At 39.1% G+C, this 20,202-nt stretch overlaps 1 protein-coding gene across 4 annotated transcripts in view; it reads right to left on the minus strand.

Moving 5' to 3' along the window:
- foxn3 (forkhead box N3) overlaps window positions 1-19,985 on the minus strand; it is a 364,761-nt gene extending 344,776 nt beyond the window's left edge. Inside the window, exon 1 of one of the 4 annotated variants that reach the window (XM_073039366.1) lies at window positions 19,722-19,985. The gene's annotated coding sequence lies outside the window, so the exon portion shown is untranslated. Of the gene's footprint in view, window positions 1-1,246; window positions 1,515-19,721 lie in introns of those variants that run through there. The other 3 variants (XM_073039371.1, XM_073039365.1, XM_073039368.1) reach the window with 3 other exon arrangements.
- Window positions 19,986-20,202: the final 217 nt, after the last annotated feature.

Consider the following 20,202-nt stretch of genomic DNA (forward strand, 5'->3'; position numbering starts at 1 on the left):
TATGTGAGGCAATAGTGGATAGACTGAATCGCTTTTCCCAAGGTAAGGTTATCAAAAACAAGAAGGCACAGGTTTAAGGTGAGAGGAAGGATGTTTAAAGACTATTTGAGGACAGATCTTTTTTAAAATAATGCGAAGTACTGGATATCTGAAACTTACTGCCAGAAGAACTGATGATCAAATACAGTTAACTATTTAAAACATAGTAGATTGGCATTTAAGTGGACAATGCATAGGAGCCAGATGTAATGTGGGCAAATGGGATTCATGTATGTGGACAAAAAGGGTCGGCATAGATGTGGTGGACCGAAGGGCCTTGTTTCTGTGCTGTGCAATTCTGTGACTCTAAAAACTTAAGGGACGATCCAGTATTTGCAAAGTAAATAATGCAGCATTGGGAGAATGAGGAAAAAGTGGCCGGAGGGCAACAACTACCTGAGGCATTAAAGTTTAGAGACTACTTCACTTAAAAGGTAGTAGCTCCCTTCGTTTATAAATGTACGTGTGGACATGCAAAACATCTATCCGTCATAATCAGGAGCAAACCACACAGTCACCGTCTTTACATATTTTAATCTTCAACATCAACCACCAACATAACCTATCTACTGTACCGTGATTAGCCGTGTTCGGCGAACTTCAGGCATTTAAAATGCGCCGACTCAAACAGACAGCCTTCAGCTCAAACGCGAGGTAGTGTGTTGTAATTATGAAAATTAAAGTGAACAGCTTCATTCCAAAAGGGCTAAACTGTGACAAGGAAGAGTCATAAACAAACAGTACGCCGTTATTTAATAAATGCCATTCAGCAAGTGAGAATAATAAATTGGAATCGCTATTGCTCAGATTTCTAGTTTCAATGAACTGGAATCACATAATAAATGACAATCGCCACGGGGAACAACGGAATAGCCCGTCCCTTACGGATTTTTTTTCCCCAGGCACGCGATTGCGAAAAAAAAATGCCAGATTTGCACACTGACGCCGATCTGCCGCCCTGTGTCGCCAACAAAAAAGATAAACAGTGCTGCAAACGCTGTAACGTTGGCGGAGCTTTTTGATAGATCGGATCTGGCCGTTGAAATATTCTCAAAGCATCATTCAGGTATGTGTAGAATTAAAATCGTGCACTGCAGCAATAAAACCCCGGCGGCGGCAAACGTACAGCTCAAGCGCCTGCGAACATAATGCAATTAGAGCTGGCGAGCAAAGATTAAAACCTCGACTGAGATGCTGATTTAGTAACCTTTTTAATCCCGAACTCGGCGTGCTCCCTCCTCTGTTTAGTGCATTCCGCATCCGCCCTGGCTACGAAATAACCATTTCCATTTCATATTCCTCCTGGTAATCCTTGCATTTCTGGTCTGCTTCCGTGTTGATATATTTTAATCCTTTCGGAGCTGCTCAAATAAAATTCCAACCAGTGTAAGAATCGCACCCGCACGCTGATGTCTCCCCGATTCCTTTCTGTCCTTTTCCAACTCATCGCACCGCACGGGGAAGGAGGGACGTCCTCTGGGTCCTAATGCTCTCCGACGCACTCCGACTGCACACTATGACGGTGACATAGTGCCCGCTAACTCCTCGCAAGATCTTTTTCAGTAACAGAAATAAAATAAGGAGTCGCGTCATAAAGTCATATACTATGGAAACAGGCCCTTCGACCCAACTCGTCCATGCCAACCAAAATACAGTACCCATCTTAGTTTGTTTTAGTTTCCGGCGTTTGGCCCATACCTCTCTGAACTTAGACCCATCCAAATGCCTTTTAAAAGTTGTTAATGTACCTGCCTCAACCACTTACATTGGCAGCTCACTCCATACATGTACAATTCTCTAGATGAAAATGTTCCCCTCTCACCTTAAACTTGTGTCCTCAGATTCTCAGACTCTGAGGGGAAAAAGGCTGCGAGCATTCTCAGGCTCTGGGGGGAAAAGGCTGCGAGCATTCACCCTATCTATGCCCTTGGGGACAGCTCTGCGAGACAATTCAATGACTCCACATATAACACACAGGAAATTATGGAGGAACTTAGCAGGTCAGGCAGCATCTAAGGAGAAACCTTCCCTTCCTCCACCTTTTAATTCTGACTTCTTTCCCCTTCCTTTCCAATCCTGATGGTCTTGGCCCAAAATGTTTGACTGTTTATTCCCCTCAGATGCTGCCTGACTTGCAGAGTTCCTCCAGTATTTTGTGTGTGTTACTCTGGATTTCCAGCATCTGCAGAATCTCGTGTCCACATTTAACATTTGTTTTTAAAATAAAGCATTAATGTAGAACTCGTAATAGCACAAGGAGATACAATTGTATGAGGTATACATCTATGCATTTTCCACCAAAGGCACATTGCCCATTTTTCACTTTGCTCTATGTCCCTGTCTGTCCTGAGGGCTGGTAAACAAAGCCAGTTTCCCATCAGAGCATGCGCATTGATTCATTCTATCACATTATCAGGCCATTTTTACGTCATTTTTGACTCTTGAGCTTATTAGGTGCAAGTCAGATTAGAAAAGCATATGCCGATAAACTATCTAATATTCGCTCTCTGGCCTACCATATCAATTGCCCTATTCATCCCTCCCCAACCTTATCTTTCCCACTTCCAACCCTGGATCTTTGACCTGAAACGCTAACTGTCTCTCATTTTCACATATGCCGTCTATCCAGCAATGCAAAGTTTTGGATAAGTAGGATTGGATAACAAACTAAAGTTACCAAATTTGGGAGATCCATACGGTCACATGCATCGGATGCCATTGTTCATCACTAATGGTGCAGCCATCTCCTTATGTGGTATTGCACTCACCCAGAAAACACTAGCTATCTGTCTCAAAGGAAACCAGGAATGAAAAAGTGCTTTGTATATTTTGTGTACATTAACAGATGGCCAGGAGGTGAATTACGGACACGTGGAGGGCCATTCCTTGGTTTTGAATTGCATGCAAACTTATGCTTCAGTACTCCCACAAAAAAGTTCAACAAATCCAAAAGAAAATTCCAACAATACACTGCTGATCACCTATTTTGCTATAGTAAATTTCAGATGTTCATTTCCTGGATAAAGTGGGGACCAGACAGCAATTAGATCCATCCCATATAACAGACTAAAATGTTGAGATTTAAAACAACTCCTCTTATTGTTAGCTCTAGATCCCAGTGTCACTGCAATACTGCACATCCTGAAGAAGTGCTGTCACAAAAAAGTAGCATCTATAATCAAGACCCCTCCCCCCACCCCACCATCCATGCCATACTCTCTTCTTGCTGCAGCCATCAGGAAGGAGGTACATGAGCCTTAAGTCCCACACTTCAGGTTCAAGAAAAGGTATTAACCATCAACAATCAAGCTCTTGAACCAGAGTGGGATAACTTCACTTATCTCAACATTGAACTGATTCCACAATCTATGGACTCACTTTCAAGGACTCTACGGTTCATGTTGTCAGTATTATTCATTTATTTTAGTGTTGTTTGTTAATCTTTGTGTGTAGTTTTTCATTGATCCTATTGTATTTTTCTGTTCTACTACAAATACCTGCAAGAAAATGCCTGCTCAACTTCACAAGAAGTCTAAAATACATCATAGTCAAAAACTAGCTAGCATGAAAGAAAGAATAGATTGGCATATAGATTTTCAAGCTCATTTGAGAGCACGAGGAATTCACGCAGTTTGGTGTCTCATATGTGTTACTTGATGAAGCTTTGCAGTTTGGCAACAGAGAGATAAGCAAGCTGAGGTAAACCACACCCCTATTGCAAGCAATACAAAAACAACTATCCAAATTGGTAGTTTATAGAGGAACTATTGAGGAAATGACTACTTAAGTGCAGGAACTATATGCCACAAATGTTAATTAAGGGGTTACTACAAATATCAATCTACAAAATGGAAGAAATTGAGTTCATCTCATGCAGCCACCAAAGTAGATTACTCTGTTCACTTTGTCAATTTTCTTCATATAGAGAAGATGTTAAAGGGGAGGATGGAATAATTAGAAGTGTACAAACATTGTAAGAATTTCTTTGGTTGACAGTTGATTGTAAGTTTATTTTACATAAAAATATTCACATTCCACTTCTAAAATATTACTGTTATTTTTCCTCTTAAACTTGTGCAGGATGCTTGCCAAGAGAAAAAAATCAAATATATTTTTTCCTAGGAAAATATCAAGGCTTTTGTTAAAGATGTAATAATTTGAAGTGTTCAGTTTATATTTATCAGCTCCTAAGCTGGTAAGGGGCAAATCCTTTCAAATTTACACATGGGTTAAATTTTTAGGTCAATTTATCATAATAATCTGCTGTCCAAGTTACGTTTAAAATAGAAACAGTAAAAACAAGGACAAGAGTTGTGCCAAAATCCTTGTAACTAGGAGAGTACTTACATACATCAGAAGCTGTTTTTCTCCAATCAATATTTATATAGATTCCTCAAGATTAAGCCTATTTAAACATTGCAACCTTTACTAATGTCAGCTTCCATGTCCAGTAGGTCAACTAATATTAATGTATACTGGGAGCCAAGGTAGTTAGTTCTCCTATGGTTTGCAAGGACATTAGTTCATCTATATGATTTTCCTCAGCGCAAATTATTCTGGATTCTGCCACCTTCCGTTTCAGTCCTGATGAAGGGTCTCAGCCCAAAACATCAACTGTTGATACCCTTCCATAGATGCTGCCTGACTTGGTGAGTTCCTATAGAATTTGTGTTCTCAAGACACTTCTGAGCTGCTCACCCATCTATGAGTCACATCATCTTAATTTATTTTTAAAACAAAATATTTAATTTCATAGATCAAAGAAAAAGTGTGTCACTAGCCAGCTACAACCTTGGATAAGTTCTCAAAGGGAAGACTGCTAAGATAGACCAACTGTACTTTTGGCATTCCATTGACTTGGTAACAGAATCTTCATCTTAATTTTCATTTAGGTGTCTACAATTGAGAAATTCTAAGTTTAAAGTGTGTACAATGAAGTCTATTTACAATAAAATCTTAGGTTTGTGAGGGGAACACTCGAAGGAAAGTAGGACTAAAATCTGAGGTTTCAGTCACCAGAGATTTTTTTTAAAAATAAAACAAAATCAACATGAATTACATGCCTGAAATTGTCAGTTACAAAATAGGTGTAATGTTATTTCCATTAATGTTAAAGAAGCACTTTACTGCTACAGGGAATTCAAAGAATAAATATAGCGTTCAATACAGCATTAATACACCAAATGTACATGGCCTTACTGTACTGGCTTACTGAACTTCAGCTTGCAAAAAAGAAGTCCAATTTAAGCCTGGCAGATGGCAGGTTCTAATTTCACAGCTTGAAAGATTTTAAGTACTGCAGTTTTATTTCATGGTAAATGTATACATTTGCGGTCAGAAACTTATAGCTTGCAAAACAAAACAAGACAATAAGGCAACACCTGCCTTAGAATCCCCTTCAGATTAAATGTCATGTTATAAAGTTCCAGAGGATTTCCTATAGCATTACTCACAGTCCTAATACAAGGGAACAAATAGCAAATAGTGTATTGAAAGGGTGATGGAAACAGAGGATTTAAGACCAGAGGATGTAGTGCAGCATAAGACTATAACCTAGAGGAGCTGAAATAGGCCACTCGGCCCACTGAGTTTTCTATGCCATTCCATCATGACTGAATTACTATTATCCCTCTCAACCCCAATTCTCCTGCCTTCTCCCCGTAACCTTTGATGCTCATACTATCAATCTTCACTTTAAACTTGCCAATGACTTGGCCTCCACAGCCGTCTGTGGCAATGAATTTCAGATTCACCACCCTCTTGCTAAAGAAATTCCTTCTTATCACTGTTCCAAAGGCACGTCCTTGTATTCTGAGACGGTGTCTTGTGATCCTAGACTCCCCCACTATAGGAAACATCCTCTCCACACCACTCTATCTAGGCCTTTCAATATTCAATAGATTTCAATGAAAGCCCTCCTCATTCTTCTAAACCCCAGTGAGTACAGGCCCAGAGCCATCAAATGCTCTATTTGGCTTAGATTCTGCCCCTATCGTTTCATAGTTTTCCTCCAGCTGGGCAATTACTTAATGGATTAGTCCCTTGTTGATCAAAGATTTCCCCAGAAATCTCTGCACTGGGAACAGAAAGAGAAGTTTGAGGGAAGTTTCAGTATGAGGCAGCACAATATGCTGTATCACTGAGGTAGTCCTTCTCATGATAAAAGAACTGTAGCTGGAACAGTTAGAGCAAGCACAATTACAAGTTGTAATTGTACTAGATATACTGTAGAGAAAAAAACCCATACCAGAACAAGATCAAAGACCATGTGGAGGTCATGCAGAAGACCCAAACTTAATGGAAGAGGAGAAGAGGGGATCATAAAGGTGTTTTTTTAAATTTACATATTACAACACAGGAAGAGGCTCCCTATAGAGAAAACTTATTCATCCTCTCTTTATTTCCCTTGGTCTCTCACATACTCATCAACTCACCTTTAATTCCTTCACCATTTATCAACACAAGGGAATAGTTTACACTAGCCAATTAACTAACCAGCATATCTTTGCATTAAACATAGAACATTACAGCACACTACAGGCCCTTCGGCCCACCATGTTGTGCAAACCTTTTGACTAGTCTAAGATCAATTCAATCTAACCTTTTCTTCTCACATAGCCCTCCATTTTTTTAAATCATTCATGAGCCTATCGAATGCTCTTAATATATGTCTTCTCCACCATCCCTGGCAGGGCATCCATGTAGAAATTCTCTCCGAAAAGAAATTACTTCTGACTTTGCCCTATGCTTTCTTCCAATCACCTTAAAATTATTTCCCTTATATTAACCATATTCCCATCTGCCTTGTGAAAATGTCTCTGGTTGTTCAATTGATCTATGCCTCTTACCATCTTGTACACCTCTATCAAGTCACCTCTCATCCTCCCTCACTCCAAAGAGAACAGACCTAGCTCACATAAACTATCTTCTTAAGACATGCTCTCTAATCCAGGCAGCATCCCAGTAAATCTCCACTGCACCCTTTCTAAAGCTTCCACAACCTTCCTATAATGAGGTCACCAAAACTAAACACAATATTCCACGAATGATCTAACCAAGGTCTGATTGGGTTGTGTAAGGAATGGAGCAGTGGGGAAATCCTACCCTATCATGGGGCAAACTCCGCACTGACCACATCCACCGTTAGAACTGAATTTGGGTCACAAGAGTTGTGCAACAGTAGCACTAACTGCTGTGCCCTTGTGCACCTGCCTAAGAATTTGATTTTTCACTCAAACATCTACAAATTTTTCCTTGTTATCACATAAACAGCATACACTAGCATTAGAATGAAACAATTTGTGATGTCACATGGACTAGGCAGCATCGCAAGCATTATATGTGCATAATATTACAAACTATAAGAGTACTTCTCATGTCTCAAAAAGCAGCAATGGAAGAGAAGATTGCAGCATTTTTCTTTGGCGACTCCTTAACACAAGAGGTAAGTCGTAGAACATTATAGACATACAGTATGGAAACTGACTCTTCAGCCCATCAAGTCCATGCTGATCATCAGCACCTGTTTTAGATTTGGATTTATTTAGATGCAGATTCATTTATCACATGTATATTGAAACACACTGTACAGTGAAATCTGTTTGCATTAATATCCAACATAACCTAAGGATGTGCTGAGGGTAGCCGTAAGAGTTTCCACACATGCCAGTGCCAAAATGGCATGCCACAATGTTCAGCAGAACAACACAAGCAAGTAATCCTTCCTAACCCATTTTATTTTTCAGATTTTCCTGTTAACTCCCATAGATTCTACCACTCACCTATATTCTAGAAATAATTTACACTGGCCAATTAACCTACCAATTTGTGCATCTTGGAAATATGGAAGGAAACTGGGGCTCTGGGAAGAAGCCTATACAGTCACAGGAAGAACATGAACAATCCGTACAGGCAGTACCAGAGGTCAGGATGCTCATCCGGCAACAGCTGTCAATTGTGCCACTGTGTTGCCCACGTTGGGAGAAGCCCAATTGGTTATGTGGTGTTGAGAAAGGAAAATGGAGATTGTGTAGCTGAACAGGATATTCACCAGAATTTTCACTAGGAATGAGGAGAGACTGGAAAGGCTGGGTTTACTTTCTTTGGAACAGAGAAAACAGGCTTGATTAAGGTAGAAGATTAGCTTTATTTGTGAGATGTACATTTAAATATACACTTAAATGCATCATTTGCGTCAACAAGCAACACAGTCCGAGGATGTGATGGGGTCAGCCTGCAAGTATCGCCATGCTACAAGAGCCAACGCAGCATACTCACAACTTACTAACACTAACCCATTATGTCCTTGGAATGAGGGAGGAAACCAGAATACCTGGAGAAAATAGTCACAGGGAGAATGTACACTCCTTACAGACAGAACAAGAATTGAACTCCAATCATCAATCGCTGGCACTGTAAAGCACTGCGATAACTGCTATGCTATCATGCCACCCTGGTACAGCAAAGCTCCATTAATCCAGCACACTGAATATTTGGTGGCACCAGACTGGCAGATTTTTCACATTATTGGATATTATTCCAATAAAATTTCAATGCTCTTTTTAGATGCTACTTGGTACAGTAGTATAAATTTTCCAGTGAACCCAGTAAATTTCAAGAGAGCATAGGAAATGGATCCAGGTGATTTTAAAAGGAGATCCAGAACTAGACGGCATGGTACTGTAGTGGTCAGTGTAATGCTATTACAGCCCCAATGACCCAGGCTCAATTCCATTGCTGCCTATAAGGAAGTTCTCAAAATCTTTAAGGAAGTTTTATTAAAATTAGTACAGAAGTAATGTCTGTAAGAAATACCATTTAAGGAGTATTTAAATAAGTACATTTTCCCCACGACCCTATGGGTTTCCTCAGGATGCTCTGGTTTCCTCCCATATTCCAAAGATGTACGATTTAGGATTAGTGACTTGTGGGCATGCTACGTTGCCCCGGAAGCATGGCGACACTTGCAAACTGCCCCCAGAACAATCCTCAAACTGTGTCATTGAGGCAAACAAAGCATTTTACTGTATGTTTCAAAGTACATGTGACAAATAAATCTAATTTTCTACTTTAATCAAACCTCTGCTTTTTCTCTCCAAGAAAAACTCCCTGCTTTCTCTGCTCAAAAGAAAGCAAACCCCATCTTTCCAGTCTCTCTTCATTATCAGTGAAAATCCTGGTGACTATCCTCTGTTGAGCTATACAATTCCCAATTTCATTTCGCTTAACAACGTTCATCAATCAACCCACAGGGATTTTTTTACTACCTCAGCATAGTATATGGTGACATCAACATACTTTGATAATAAATTTACTTTAAACTTTGATTTTTCCCCTGAATAAAAACTAAGCAGAGCCAAGAGGAGGTACAGCATGAAAACATGCCCTTCAACCTACTGATTCACATTGAATCATTTACATGAATCTGACATTAACCCCATTATTCTCCTTACATTCTCATTAACTCCCCTTAGATTCTACAACTCACCTAAGATTGAAGCAAAGTTGTGCATTCACTCAATTCCTACAGACAAGGGCAAATTTGTAAGACCAAGATCTCCTGCACAATGAAACAATGGCAGTCTGATTAGAAGATACAGACCTAATGATGCATTCCAAGTGATAAGCAATTGCTGCAGGGCTCTAGGTCTGATAAAGGTTCTGCTTGCCCCTTTTAGCTGGGGCTTCAGTGAGTTTAAAAGGAGTGGAGGACCTGGGGGCCTGGAGAAGTTAAAGAATACTTGGGAACCAGAGCCCAAATGAGTTTTAAGGGAGCTATACTAGAACCAAGATCCCAGTGTGTGAGTGGAAGGGCAAGAACCAGGACCATGGTGTGTGAAAACAAGCAAAGGGACCTGGGCCCCAGGGTGTGTTAACAGGAGTGCATGAATCAGGACTAAGTGAGTCACATGCCAAACTACTGGGATTTCCAAACAATCAGATTGTGGATTTTATACAAACAGAATTATTTGTGGCAACAGATAGGATAGGTGGTGAGCAAAACTCCCCGATAGCAATTATTTTTATAAACAGAGGGCAATGCTTCAAAACAAAAGGTAGGAGATTTCGACAGGATTTGGGGAACATTTTTTTCCAGCCAGGTGGATATTGAAAATTGGAACTCACAGCCTGGGAGATGATGGAGGATTCACAATGTTTAACAAGTATTTAGATAAGCACCTTAAATGCCATTGCATAGAAGTATGAGTTGAGTGCTGGGAAATGCAATTAGTTTTGATAAGTGCTCGATGGTTGGCATAGACTCAGTAGATTGAAGGGACTGTTTCCATGCCATATCTGTAGGTCCAGGTACAGAGACTGAATAAGAAACAGATTTACTATCATCAGCATATGTCATGAAATTTCTTAACTTAGCGACAGCAATACATGATAATATAGAAAGAAAAAAATAAATAAATCAATTACAGTAAGAATACCTATATATTAAATAGTTAAAAATAGTGAAAAAACAGAACTTTTTTTTTCAAAATGAGGTAGGGTTCTTCATGGGTTCAATGTCCATTTAGGAATTAGATGGCAGAGATAAAGAAGCTGTTCCTGAATTGCTGAGTGTGTGCCTTGAGGCTTCTGTACCTTCTTCCTGACGGTAACAAATAGAAGAGGGCATGTCCTAGGTGATGAGGTTCCCTAATAATGGGTGCCGCCTTTCTGAGGCACTGCTCCTTGAAGATGTCTTGGATACTACAGAGGCTGATGCCCAATATGGAGCTGACTAATTTTACAAATTTCTGTAGCTTCTTTCAATCCTGTGCAGCAACCACCCCCCTCCCCAATACCAAACTGTGATGCAGTCTGTCAGAATTATCTCCATGGTACATCTCCGCAAACTCCTAATGAAATAGAGCCACGGTCTTGCCTTCTTTATTCTGTAGTTGCATTGATATGTTGAAACCAGGTTAGATCCTCAGAGATCTTGACACCCAGGAACTTGAAATTGCTCCCTCTCTCCACTTCTAATCCCCCTTTGAGGGCTGGTTCATGTTCCCTTGGCTTACCCTTTCTGAAGTCCACAATCAGCTCTTACTGACACTGAGTGCAAGGTTGTTGCTGCAACACCACTCAACTAGCTGGTATATCTCACTCCTGAGCATCCTCTCATCTCCATCTGAGTTTCTGCCAACAATGGTTGTATCATCAGGGAATTTATAGATGGCATTTAAACTCTGCCTAGCCGCACAGTCATGCATATAGAGAGAGTAGAGAAGTGGGCCAAGCACACATCCCTGAGGTGTGCCAGTGTTGATCATCAGCAAGGAGATATTATTACCAATCTGCACAGATTGTGTTTTTCTGGTTAGGAACTCGAGGATTCAGTTGCAGAGGAAGGTACAGAGGCCCAGGTTCTCTAGTTTATCAATCAGGATTGTAGGAATGAAGGTGTTAAACACTGAGCTATAGTCAACGTACAGCATCCTGACATAGGTGTTCATATTGTCCAGGTGATCTAAGGTGATGTGAAGCATGTTGAACTGATGTTGCTGAATTTCAGTGAAGCGTGAAAGATCCTTTCCAAAACTCATTATGATCCACTAACCACTGTTTCAAGTAAAAGTTGATGAAATTCATCTTTTGTTTCAAGTTTATCACTATTTCTCTCCTACTAATTTCAAATTGCTACTGTCATGAATTTTGCCTTTTTTCCATTGGTTTCTAAATATGCAGGCTCATTTTCTTTTTGATGATTGCTTCCAAATTGCTGATATTTACCCAGATGTTAATTCAATAATTTACTTGCTGGCGCTCTTCTCTTCTTGAAATCTCCAGAGATCCACTGTAAACTCTTGGCTATTTGAATTAAGTGTTGGGTGTTCTGGTGACTAATCGTGCCAAATTAGTTAAAGCTCTAAGAGCAGCTCCAAATCTTTTCTTACAAACCTATGCAAATTCAACTTTGTAAGCATTTACTCGAACTCACAGATCGCCCTTCAAAGTTATCAGCACTTTATGCAATAGTTTAAGAGAAATATGTTCAAGTATACACACCCTCTTGAAGATGCATATTAATTATTCAAAATAAAAATTTCTTCTCATTTGGTTTTAACATCCTACAATTCAATTTATATGACTCAATAAGATACTGTGATGTAATGAAACCCAAATTCACTTTCATTATGAATTTCCCTTTGATATGTGATTGAAATTAATTACCAACTAGAGACAGAGTTATTATAGTATGGAAAAAGTCTGTGCCAACTATAATGCATCCAATTTATAGTAGTCCCATTTTATTCCTGACACTTCCATCAACTCTCCACCCCCTCCGCAGATTCTGCTACTCACCTATACATGGAGGCAATTAACAATAGCCAATTAACCTTCCATCTCACATTCCCTTGGGATAGGGGTGGAAACCCACGCAATCACAGGGAGGACATGCAAACTCCACACAGACAGCACTGGATATCGGAACTAAAACAGATCACTATGGGTGCAAGGCACCAACTTAACCAGCTACACCACTGGGCTGCCCCAGAGTTTGAGGACTAAGTAATAGTTACTTTAAGATTGTTCCCAACATCAGTGCTAAACCAGTTCAAATGGGTTAAGAGCAAGCCAGTATTAGCTCTTAATTATATACATCATTAAAATGTCAAAATAAAACATTTACTTGCAACCTTTTTCAATAATCTGAAGCTTATGAGGTTCAAAAAAATAATGAACAGAATATTCAAAAAGATCAGCCCTCCTGAGTACAATGACTTCTAGTACAAGACAATTTACATTCACTAAAAGCATTCTCATACTTACCTGCAATATATAAAAATGCTTATGTAGGTCAATGCAACTGTAATGTAAAAATGTCTAGACTTGGGCATTACATTTCTATGATACTTTAATAAAGGTTCCATTGCTGTTCTCTACAATTAAAACACACTATATCAATTAAAATTCTTGTCAGATGGGGCTCCAAAATATTTCTTCAATGGACATGCTCTGTTGGCAATTAACACAAGTAAACATTCTAATAATTGACATTAAAAACAAAACTTTACATATGTTAATTTGATTATTTTAAAATTGAAGTCTAACGGGGGTAATTAGAAAATGCAAATTGGAGGGGAGAGGAAAGAGCACTTAGAACAAGAGGAAGGAACGATGCCATATACAACCTTGAAATTCGTCTCCTTACAGGCTGCTGACTTCCCATATCCATTCTCCATAATACTCAGCTCATTCAAAACCAAAACATTCTTACCTTATTCTCTTGCACAGTTATTCACATTGGTAAGAATAATTAAAAATCATTGAAGTGTTGAAAAATCATTAGTTGGCAGTATCTCAACCCAAAACATCAATAGTTCCTTCCCTTTCCTCCCCCCCCCCCCCCAAACAGATGCTGCTCGACCTACTGTACAATTCTTGCATCACAGAAACTTAGGTGTCTTTATACACAGAACCCAAACAATCAGGAAAGCAAAGTCCGAGTTAACAAGGATAAGACTTCCTGGAATCATATAGTATTTTGACAAAGATCATGCCTGGAATACTAGTAGTAGGAAATTAACACCTTGTGTCTGCTCTGTAATCCAATGAATTCATGACTGGTCTATTTAGCTTGCTGCTAATTTTCTCTACTCAAGCCTTCATTTTCTTAAAATCCAAAAATATATTATGTGCATGGAAAAACATACTTGCCTAAATGAGTGGTTCAGCAAAGGTTCACAAGATTGATTAGTGGGGTGAGAGTCTTCCCTATGAAGGATCCTATGTAGAATGGATGTCGAAACTTGTGTTTGGGGAATGACAGATTATCAACTAAGGAGTTCAAAAAATTGGGTTTTTGACTCATTCATCCTTGTATAGTTTTTGCCCCTTGCTCCTTGAGTTACTGCAGTTTTCATTATTTCCCTAATATTATTGTGTATTGTAATATACCAGTTATACAGCATTATCCTGGTTTCCTTCAATTTTACTTTTCTGTTGTTTGTTCAGTGAATGCAGAACCCAACTTAACATTTAAAATTTAAAATACATCTAAAATTGCCTATCGAAGTACAGAGTAAATTTATTATCCAAGTACATATAAGTTACCATATTGAGATTAATTTTCTTGAAAAATATAATAGAATTTTATGAAAAATGATTTGTAAATATATACTGACAAACAACCAAAGTGCAACTAAAAATTAATACTGAAAACGTGAATTGTAAGAGTCCTTGGAAGTGAGTCTGTAAGTCGTAAAATCAGTTGAAAGTAGTGGTGATTGAAGTTATCCACACCAAATCAGAAGCCTGACTGACAGCTGTCGGGTAATAACTGTTCCTGACCTTGTGCGTGGCACCTAAGGCTTCTGCACCTCCCGCCTCAGAACCCTAGGGAACCACCATCAAGTAGATTTCTCTCAGATATCAAATAAAAAAATCAAATTCAGTCTTCTCTTTAAATTGACAAGTTTAAGTCTCATGCTTCTCAAATGCTCAATATTCATACCAACCAACCAAGTGTGATATTTTGTAATCAAATCACAAGGGAAAATTATAAAGATTTCCATGTCAGTTGGCAAACCGGAAAGTAACAATATCGTCTATGCAAAAATTCAGCTGATGTCCACATGCACATCCACCAGTTATATTTGCACAGAATTAAGGCAGGTACTGTGAGAAATTATGCTACTTCAAAACTGCAATTGATGGATTTAAATTTTACAACTCACAAAGATATTAGGTCTTATAAAGTGAATTGGAGGGTATATTTGTATGAAGGTAGAGCCACCAATCAATTACAGTATGTGCCCATTATCTAACGTTTGCACATCAACAATTTACAACAATGATCAAAATAATCCCAGCTTTTTCCAAAACTCAATCAATATTATAAACTGTACCTAAACAATTTACTCTATAGTTATTTTTAAAATGGACAAATGTTAATTTATAGAGTATGCCAAACATTTCACTGTAAATAAATTACTTCAGAAATGCAGTTAATGTTATTGTAACTGAACGCCAGGAATAAATGATGGACAAGATATCAGGAAAATTATTTGCAGCAGTTTTTCAAAACAATAGCTGTGAGTCTCATACATCTACTTGAATTGTACGTGGGCTTAGTTTAACATTTCATTTGAAAGACATGTTAACACATGCAGCACTCCGTCAGTAGTCTAGATTAACTGTATTATTTAAGTCAATGAGTTGTGAACCAATAATCTGTTAACTCAAAAGCAATTACACAGTTATTGACACAAACATGAGGAAATCTGCAGATGCTGGAAATTCAAGCAACACACACAAAATGCTGGTGGAACGCAGCAGGCCAGGAGAAGCACTGTCGACGTTTCGGGCCGAGACCCTTCATCAGGACTGGTATTTAAACACAACATTGCTTGGAATAGTTCCTTGCAATCTAGATTATGGTAAATCACATCATTTATACCAGCTCCATATACAGCCTAGGAAAGCAATCTCATCAATCCCATTCCTCTATTTTTCAAATTATTCTCTCAATGCGCAAGAATGTTTTACCCCCTATCCTCCTTAAATATCTGTTTTCCCAGATTTTATAATTTGTGCTCCCTAGTCTCTGCCAACAGATTTGGTCTGTCTACTTTATCCAAGCCAATAACATTCATGCCTGAACTATAATCTGCACTGAAGGATGAAATCCTGTCAGAGTGTTCAGACTCAAAAGCTACTCAGTTTATCAAATATCAACTGATCTAGAGATCAACTGGAATGGTCCAGTTTGTGGTTAATTAAAAGTTATGTATTTGGATCTGAGTAATTCCAGACACATGTATTTCAAGTAAATATATCTGTTTATGGTAATGAAGAGAGAGGATAACATGGAGCTCATAGACATCACACTTTGAGAGTCCAAAACCAGTATTACAACTGCTGGGAAAATCAAATGAATGTTAAAATTTATAGTCAGTAAAATGTGAAACTGGAAACATATACTAAAAGCATTAGTTACAGCTGAAAGAGGAAATGTTTCAAGGATATTCTCACAGACTCCTTGAAAATATAACATCCTCCCTGATGTGGAAATCTCTGGCCCACAACCAATCAAAATAAAGAAAATCGAAAACAACACTGAGAACATCAAACCTCTTCATCTGTCTATGCAAAGGCCCACTGAAAATTGTATAAAGACATCAGTTCCCATCCCAATCACCTACCCAGTCAAACACTTCTTGCCTCAGCAGTGCTCTCTGCTGATCCAACATTAGCCTCACCAGCTACCTCAGAATCCATGGATCAGGAGTTGAAACAAGTTATCCTCAAGTTTAATTAAAGAGAAAAATTGCAGGTACAACTAGAATAGTGTGTCCAGTTTTGATGTTCTTACAGAGAGATGCTGAGGCAAACAACCAAAATGAAGTTTAGTTCTAAACTTTCAGCTTTAGAAGCTGGGCTTTTATCAATTGGGAACAAAACTGATATTTTTGAATATAAGGAAAAGAATCAGATCAATATAATTGATTATTTGAGCCTGGTACTCTAAAATGTTGCATTCATTTAATTCTCCTTGCATCTAATAAAATAACATAGCATTTCCTAGATATTGCCATATAAAATAACTTATAAACTATTTTGTATAATAAACATAATGAATGGCAGCATGGTAGTATAACTGTTAGCACAATCACTTTAAAGCACCAAGGATCACTGATTCTTGTCACCGTCTGTAAATAGTCTGTATGTTCTCCCCATGACTGTGTGGGTTTCATCTGGACACTCCGGTTCCCAAAGACATACAATTAGAGTTAGTGAGTTGTGGGCATGCTATCTTGGTACTGGAAGCATGGTGACACTTGCAGGCGGCCCCCAGCACACTGCAAAACTATGTACAAAGCTAATCTTTAAATCTACACCCATGATCACTTTGCAGAGAGAGGTTAGGGAACAACCATTGGTATAAGTTTCTAAATGAATAAAATTCACTAATCACTAATTAATCCCTAATCCCCAGTTTAACAGCACCATGACTTTGATCACTTTGCACCAAAATTGACTAATTTTGTTCTAATTGTATTCTTTCTTGTAAAAAGTGTATATTTTATGTATAATGTTTGTGTGGATGTTGCTTAATGTTACATGCCTGTGATGTTGCAACAAGTGTTTCACTGCATCTATACATGCATTTTATATACAGTATATACACTCTTGCATTGACAATAAGCTCAACTTTGATTTTATCATTCAATTACTGTATTAGTTCACTATTTTTTTTATTTTCCCTTTTCATTGCAATTTGCATCCAGACAGTTTCTAACTCACAGAAGTCTTTATGTGTGTATGTGTAATGATATTAAGGATAAGTAGGTGTCAGGAACTAATCCCTTCATGTGAAGTAGTTCCTTCTGTCCCTTGGAGCTTAATGGTACCTAATGTACAAGATCAAGTTAAACACTTAATAGGAGCAAAATGCCATTACTTTATATCCAGTGCTTAGAATTAAGGAACAAGCTATCCTTGTATGGGGTAAGATGGGCCTCCGCAATTCTTTGTTGATGATTAAAAAAGACCAAATTTTACCAGCTATTTTAAATCCGCAACATTTATATTGTAATTTGATTTTATACAGAAATGTCTATACAGTAGCAGTAACCTGAATCTTAATACAGTTCTTACCTTGCCAAACTGCGTTTTACATTTATACATTATTAAAATATTTCACTTTGATACCGGTGTAATTCAAGTAAAAAACGCTAAAATCAATCTACGCCTGCCACCTTTTTAGGAGACTTTAGGGACTAACCACCAGTGCGATAAATTCTTTGCATGAACACATATTGTCAACTGATTGCTGCACTACTTCGCGTAACTAATCCAGTCCCATTATGAAAAAAAATGTTGTGTAGTCGACAAGTATTCGAACTAAATGGCATGTATCGACGAATACTTCAGTAACTTGGTAGTTCAAAGTTTCTGTCTCGAACCATAGGGTAGGTTGATCTTGAATTCCCCGTACACTATTGGCCTGAAGTACGCGAATGGCATCTGTAAACAACAGGTACCTGTGGTTGCTTTACGAAGGTCTGAGAAACATTCTGTTGAAAAAGCAATTGAATACTAACGCTGTTTTATGATACATTAAACAGTGTTAAAAGCTCTCAAATATAGCTATTTGTTAGAAAAGGCCTCAACTTTCCTTGCCAAACGTATGTACTCGGTTTACTTGTTCCATGCCGTGACGAAATGAACTTGCCTTTATTGTAATGCGTGAATCAACGTTTATATATATTTTTAAAATCATCAAAATCTCAGCTCCTTCAAAATAAACATTTAATTTAAAGCTCGGAGAGCGAAATCTGATCCCATGCCTACAAAGTGGGCGCAAGTGATTTGATTGTATACTGTTTGGTCTGCGTGGCAATTCCTCCACACATACCATCTGGTTTACATTACGTACGGAAAGAAAATCACAAGACTCCTGCCCACAATCCCTTGCCTTCTATTTTTGGAAAAGTACGAAGCTGGCAAAGCACTCTTAGTCTTTATAGATAGCACAAGCGTTGTTTTCCACGGAAGGCAGTCGTGTTTATAGGGTTTTTGTCAAGTCCCATTACACAGAACAGATTTGCAGATTCAAGCACTACAGCGCCGCTAAGCATTGGATTCAAACGGATTGTGCAATCGCCTGAACTTTATAATCTGGGTTAATTGCTGGTAGATCTTTTCATTAGGCCACCTAACTGTCAAAGGTCAAATGGCATATCGCTGTCTATGGCTTTCTCTGGAGGAGCTGGTCGCCACATAAACAGTTTGTCTGTCACCTTGGATTAAATAGCACGGGCTAAAGCTTTCGAGTTTGCGTACAGGAAACAACCCGTGTGTTTGAGAGAGACCGCGACACGTGAAAGCCCGTGACATTTGCACTTCTCCCTGCATTTCGTCCTTCGTGCAAACGTTGCATTTTCTTTCGCAAGTCAAACGTTATCTGGCGCCACAACATTGAACAGTAAGATTGTGGTTTAAAATTAGGGAAGGAGGTGCACAAGGATTCCAGAATGAGAAATGGTTGATGAGATGGAATTTTGATCGCAATATCCACAGGGAAAATTCCATTGCCCAAGCCACCGAGGGCATTGCCGTGTTGACAACTACATGGAGCGAAACGCTGCTCCCTCCACGGAAGATCGACAGTGCGACACAATTTCAATAATAGTGAGCGGGTTTTACAAAAGTAAAACCTAAATAAAAACTTATTGTTTAAAGAGTTAACATGAGAGAGGAAAGTGTGCATGCTACTAAAAGTAATGTCTTTTTTCTAAAGAGGTGCGCATTAACGTGACAGATGCCAGAACCAGAGAAAGTGAACGAGGGAGTTAAAAATCTTTGCAAAGGTTTTAAACTAGCGGAGTCTCGGAAATGCGTCGTTTTTTTTTGCGCATTTAAACCAAACACCGGGGCTGCAATGTCATGAGTTGAGCTTTGGATAAAAGGTCAAATTTCACCCCAGTGACGGTGGGTTGTGGATAAGGATTTACACGGAGAACAGGATTGAAAAACAATGTTACAAACCAAAGTGCTAAGGGTTTTAAAAAACAAGAGAAATTACCACGTTAAACTGAAGTGACACTCATCAACCTTACTGGGTTTGCAACTTTACTGAGTCAGAGATAGGGCGGAGAGGAACGAATTATAAAAAAGGCAGCAAAATAAAATGTTTACACCGAGCTAAGACATAATCAGACAGCTTGATGTCTACTTACACTTCATGTCATGCTAAGATGGCTGTTGACGAACACAAAAGGATTTTTTTGCAGCATTCGGGTCCCCCCCACCCGTCCGGGAAAAAAAGTGTTTATTTTTTTTAAATAAAGGAGGGAGGAGAGAGTGATCGCTCAATAACGCTCGGATATCCCCAGCCGTCGCCAAGGAGACGAAGCAGCCAGCCACAACTCCCTCCGCCATGGGGGCTGCGGCCTCCAGGATCTGACCTCCCCGACCCTTCCTCCAGCCTCCCTAACCCACTTTCTACGCCTTCTCTCTGCACTTTTATGAAGTAAATCGCCCGCCTTTTGGGCCCGGCTCGCCCCGAAAACAGCCCGCGAGCCGCAAAGCTTCGGTGGGAGGCACGGGGCTGGTGGGAACGGCGCCCGATGGCATAGCGAGCAACCAATAGGGGCGGGGGCGGGCGGTGCCAGCCGCCATCTCGACGTCGGACGTTTTGGCGGTAATTTGCATGTGGCG

Source organism: Hemitrygon akajei, chromosome 3, assembly GCF_048418815.1.
Source record: "Hemitrygon akajei chromosome 3, sHemAka1.3, whole genome shotgun sequence".
NCBI classification, from domain to species: domain Eukaryota; kingdom Metazoa; phylum Chordata; class Chondrichthyes; order Myliobatiformes; family Dasyatidae; genus Hemitrygon; species Hemitrygon akajei.